At 39.1% G+C, this 6,000-nt stretch overlaps 1 protein-coding gene across 4 annotated transcripts in view; it reads right to left on the reverse strand.

Moving 5' to 3' along the window:
* The window catches only part of cntn5 (contactin 5), a 324,354-nt gene that overhangs the window by 197,703 nt on the left and 120,651 nt on the right, over positions 1–6,000 (reverse strand). The gene's annotated exons all lie outside the window — the stretch shown is intronic.

The following is a 6,000-nucleotide window of genomic DNA, read 5'->3' on the forward strand; positions in this document are numbered from 1 at the left end:
ACTTAATTAATCTCATTAATTATCTGTTAATTAATTCACTGACTTATCATCATATTTTCCCACCATCGTTCAGCCTAATATAAAAAGCTGTGTGTGTGTGTGTGTGTGTGGAAACGCACTGAACATGCTAACATACTGTTTAATTAACACACTACAGGTTGTAGTCATTACCTCGGGGGGCAGCAGACAGCTCTATAGCATGGTGTGAACCAACCCCTAATACCTACCTACACGTCCTATTACATTATATATATACCAGCATTGGGAGAGTAAAGGCTAGCCTCAGAGTCACCTGAAGCACCACCACATCCTTTCAAACTGCACTTTTAACTACACTGTTAAAAAAAAAAAAAAAGATCATTGAGGAATCTGTGAAGGTTATTTCATGGAAAACTGTGGAGGAACGTCTTAAGGTGCTTTGAGGAACCTTCAGGAACATTGTTTTAGAAGAAAATGTTTCTTTAAAGGTTCTTCAAAGCACCAGAAGAGGTTCCTTCACAGACCCTCCAAAAGTTCATCAAGGATCTGATACCTTTAACAGTGTACCAGTTCAGTTAACAGCTAACAGACAACTGTGCTGGCCTAGTTCTGCTCTCTGGAATTCAAAATTTCCTGAAGAAACCTTCAGTTTAGTTTAGTAAATTGGAACAGAAGCTGAATTTGACTGAATTAATAATTAATAAAAGTTGTTATTCAACTACATTGACTGACTCAATTATTGCATTTAATTCAATGCACTCTTGTTTATGCTATAACTTATAGGGTAGAAATTAATTAAATAAATAAATTAATAAATAAATATACACAATAAAATAACATATATATTTGATATATTTTATAATTGTATATATTTATATAATATTTCTTTTAATGTATTCCACTTCTGTGTACATAATTTATAGACTCGCATTTGTGTATTCAGGCTAATTAGTAATCAATGAGTCTAATGAATTAATACATCAATACACGACTAATCAAATCTAATTAGATGTTTGTCTTATAATAATTTGCAATAATTATAATCATAATTTGATGCTTTTTGACATAATCCGGCAGTTGTTCTTTACATTGTGTCCAGCTTTCATGATGAATGGACCTGTAGAAATTCTCAAACATGACCTGGACTAAAATCTATTGAAAGTTAAGAAGTTTTCTGTCCTTCTCCTGTAAAGCTTCCATTTTGAAGATACAAGGTTTTAGCTTGTCAGCCAAAATTTGCAGGTCAGAATTCCATGCTGGGGGCCCACCCTCTCTCCCTCTCTCTCTGTCCGCCTTTCTCGTACGGCCAAACTGACACTTTCCTCTCAAAGCGCACCAAGAGTCTCAGATGGCATCATCTAATATCCAGGTCTCATCTCTCCCCTCTCTCTCTCTCTCTCTCTCTCTGCATCAGGATGTTTATTCAGATGTAGTCGAGCCTGGAGGGAGAAGACCACCTGCAGAGCAGCAGCTCATTTTAGTTAGATTAACCGCTAAAGGGAGGGTTGATCCTGGAATGCCCCGGCAGATGAGACCTGACAGACTGTGCTTATACAAATTAGTTACAGAACAGGAATGTTTATATCCTAATTTGTTTGTTTGTTTTTTTACTTTAATTATTATATTAAATTAAATTAACCCATAGAGATTCGCTTACAGGCATTTTCACACAGTTTTTCACACAGTGTTGCGCTGTGTCGACAGCTGTTTGATACAGATCCTCACAGCAATGCTCCTCCTCCAGAATCTAGTAGAAAGTCTTCTTCTCTGGACAGTAGAGACAGTTACTCCAACAGGAGCAGGATCAGCTCTGTTAATACTCTTATTTTCAGAAGAAACAGGGAATGAGCAGGTGTCCCAATACTTTTGTCCATGTGGAGTTTTATGTAAATCACATTGACGGTGCGTTAACTAGGGGATACAATGACATCTCTCGTTGTTTCTCTTGGGAGTTTAAGATGTAGCACGGTGTTAAATCTGGCCTTTCCGTATGTGTGTGTGTGTGTGTGTGGGGGGGGGGTGGTCTGTAGTTGAGCCTGGCTAGACTCCCTCACTATGAGCTGTTGACGCTTCAAAGGCTTCTATATAACAGCCAATCAGAGGGTGATGAACATCTTACAGGAGTCTGTGACTAATACATACACAGTGATATATTCTCAGCAAGTCCTAAAGCACAATTTTACACAATTTTATTTATTTATTTATTTAATATGTAAATGATTTAGTGGCCAGTGCAAAAAGTCTTCTTGTCATTCTTGTAGTTGGAATTGTTCCCCATTCCTCTTTGCAGAAGGTCTGTAGTTATGAAAGCTTCAGCCAAAGTTCTAACAGTGGACTCTAATGCAACGTCACCTTTACCTCCACCAATCGCCAGCTTCCACCTGTCAAACTGTCTATGAGGTTTTCGTCAGGGGACTCTGAGGGCCATTCCAAAAGCTTCATTGTCTCTTTAGGTCCTCAGTCTGCTGAGGACGATTGAGGTATACTTTGGACCGTTATCTGATATTTAATGTTATGAGAGACAGAGAAATTGAATATAACTTTATAAAATATGTAAATTTAATTGACTGTCTTTACTAATTACAACTGAACACAGCTGAGATACAAACGACAAAATGTGTCATTTGGACAAGGGTGCACAAACTTTTGAGACTATATGTGCATATGTATAGTGTATATGTGACTGGCTCTCGAAACTCCTGATGTAAAAAAGAAAAGCCTATTAAAAATGACTAATTAAAAAATGCAAGTTTACACAAATTAAGGTCCTGCCTTAACGAGGACATAATTGGTTCATAATTGGCTTTTACCTGTAAATCTTTGAAAACTTTGCCTATTCTGGATAAAAGACTCTTAATATAAGTACCATCATCACCCTCTTAATTTAAGCCCCATTAGCCAGACTGTGACTCTGATGGAGAAGTGTGAAAATTAAGGCCAAAAAGCAAATTTTCGAAGACAATTAGAGATAATGTGAAGGAAACAGACCTCAAAATAACCTTTACTTATAAAATACATTAAGTCAACGTTTTTGGAGCACTGCTGCATCCACTGTGAGGAGGATCGCTGTGAAGCTGCATCCTAAAACCCTGCCCTGCCATAAACAAGAATGGGCCTTAAACCTTTGAGGGATCTACAGTGTAGCGTCTGAAACTGGAGTGAACGAGTGCCGGTGCCGTGACACATCCTGTCCCCTCTGAGGTCATCTTACAGAAGGACCATTTAGGGCCCGATACGTTAGCCAACCGATGTAGCTAGCATGGTACAGGTTAGCCAGCTGAGCTGCTCAACCCCCTCGACTGTATTAGCTACTAACTAATATGCTATTATTAAGTAAACTATATTAGTATATTATATTAGTATTAGCTTATTAATATTAATATTAAGCTACTACTAACATGCTACTAGTTAGCCAGTCGGGCTGATCACCCTTGGATTGTATTAGCTAGCATGCTACTGGTTAGCCAGGTGAGCTGGTCCACCCCCTCGACTATATTAGCTACTAACTAATATGCTATTATTAATAACATTATATTATATTAGTAGTATTATTATATCATATTATATTATATTAGTAGTAGCTTACTAATATTAATATTAATAAGCTACTACTAAAATTCTACTAATTAGCCAGCTGAGCCCCCCCCACACACACACACACCTCCCTTCACAGTGTGTTTTATCTAGTGGTAGTTGTTTATTTTCATTATTTTTGATTTATTTATTTTTGGATTATTTTAAAATAATTATATAATTAAAATAATAATAATAATAATAATAATAATAATAATAATAATAATAATAATAATAATAATTATAATTACTGGTTACAGCTTTATATGCCAGCGTAGCAAGAACAGCATTATATTATTGATTCATATTTAATAAATAAAGTTAATTAGTGACACTTTATCGGAAAAAATGTCTCAGTAAAGATCAATAAACATCTTTTGATAAATTTTAATCTGGTATATGAGTATGACAGCCGTGTGAAGAAGGGCAATTAATCACGTGCACGATTTTAGCCCATGGAACAGTCGGGGGGATAGGACGGGTCAGGACACTGGCCTGTATGGGAAGGTAGCTGACCATTACTGAAGAATAATAATCCCATCACATGTCTGGGGTTGTGGTCAAAAATAAACCATTTTGTCGAGGGTACGAGAGTGGAAGCATCGTGCTTACTTTCTGGAAGAGGACTTGAGCATCTTGTTAAAACTGAAGGACGGCTGGATGGTGCACAATAATGGAAGACAACCTGCCTCAGTCTGCTAAAAACAGGACAGTGACCCCAAGCACGAGCCCAAACAACGCAGGAGTGGCCGAACAGCGGGAGTCAAAGTACTGACACCCCCTCTCAATGTACATGTGTTCATCTTATTTATGTAAGTGTGTGAGAGTGTGTGGGGTCGGATGCTGTGTGGGAATGACTGACTTGAACAGTGTGGCCAGGCTGCAGCCACCTCTCCTCTCCAGTCAGAGACAGAGGGTTCAGAGCCCTACAGCTCCATACGTCCCACCATAAAACAGCACGAGGCTTTAATTAGTCTGCAGTCAAGCTGAGCTTTTTAACTTCATAACTCTGCAGACTTGCAGGGGTTCCACTGTGCGCAGGGTAGCTCTGGAACCGTAATCAGGAGTTAGGCGTAATTGAAACGTAAAGTTTTTATTGAATATTAATCTAAATAGAGATCACCGTATTTCATTTCACTTCCAGTCCTTTAAAAATTTCTTTTAGCAAACTTGTCTGACTTCCATGCAGCAGTTAAGTGTGTCTCGCCCAGCAGAACGCACCAATACAAGCTGAAGAGGCTCTTCAAATCCACCACCAGCCAGAAGCCACATATATATATATATATATAAAGTAAGAATGAATAAATACAGGAAGTGTGGGCTGGAGTCAATATCCCTTATTTTCATGTACATATTTTTAGCTGATACGTAAACATTTGTCAAATGTAGAAAAACAGAACAGGAGCAGCTATTAACGTCTGGAACAGTTATTAGGAAAAAAATGGCGGAAAACGATGCAAGTGTAGCTGTGAGAGCACCTGGAGAACTTGCAGTGACGTATGACGTTGGCATAGCAACGTTTCATCACTTCCTGTTAGTAGAACACAGATCAGAACTTTATGTAATGGGTTAGCATTGTCCCAGGTTAGCATTTTTACCATTATCCCACTTTTTATGTAATAGGCTAGTATTGTTAGCACTGTCCCACTTTTTATGTAATGGGTTAGCATTGTTAGCATTGTCCTAGGTTATCATTTTTAGCATTGTTCCAGGTTTGCATTATCAGCACCATCCCACTTTCCACACCCTAGGATAGCATTGTTAGCACTGTCTCAGGTTACCACTGTTAGCACGGTCCCACTTTATATGTCCAAGGTTAGCACTTTTAGCATTTTTCCAAGTTAGCATTGTACATCTTTTTGTCTTAGGTTAGCAGTGTTAGCATTGTCCCACTTTATATTTCCTAGGTTACCATCCCTTAGCATTGTCCACCTTTTTATGTTCTAGGTTAGCATTGTTAGCATTGTCTCAGGTAAGCATTGTCCCACTTTTTATATCCCAGGTTAGCATTACAGTATTTCGCGCATCCAATCACCATGGAAACACGTCCAGGAGGGTGGAAACAGCGGCCGTCATCCGGCACAGTTCGCTGATCCCCCTGCTCTAACAGACCTACTCAACCTGGCACTTGTCAGGTGAGTCGAATCAGGTGTGCCAGAGCAGGTAATGCACAAAACTGTGGAAACTGAGGAATCCAGCCCTCCAAGACCTGGAATTGCCCATCCCTGCCTTGTAGCAATAGTGTGCAGCTGGGCCGCAGCCTTAGACTAGAGTTTAAGGGGGCTACCCGGCCCTGGCTTTGGCCGGAAACCGCGAGATAGAGTTAGCCATCAATGTTGGTCAAGCTGTGTCCACTCTCCCACCACTACAGTGTTTGCACTGTCTCAGAGGATCCCATCAATCCCATCCACACTGTTCAGATTACTGTACGACCCTCATCTAAATAAT

This window comes from Salminus brasiliensis, chromosome 13 (genome assembly GCF_030463535.1).
Source record: "Salminus brasiliensis chromosome 13, fSalBra1.hap2, whole genome shotgun sequence".
In the NCBI taxonomy this organism is placed as follows: domain Eukaryota; kingdom Metazoa; phylum Chordata; class Actinopteri; order Characiformes; family Bryconidae; genus Salminus; species Salminus brasiliensis.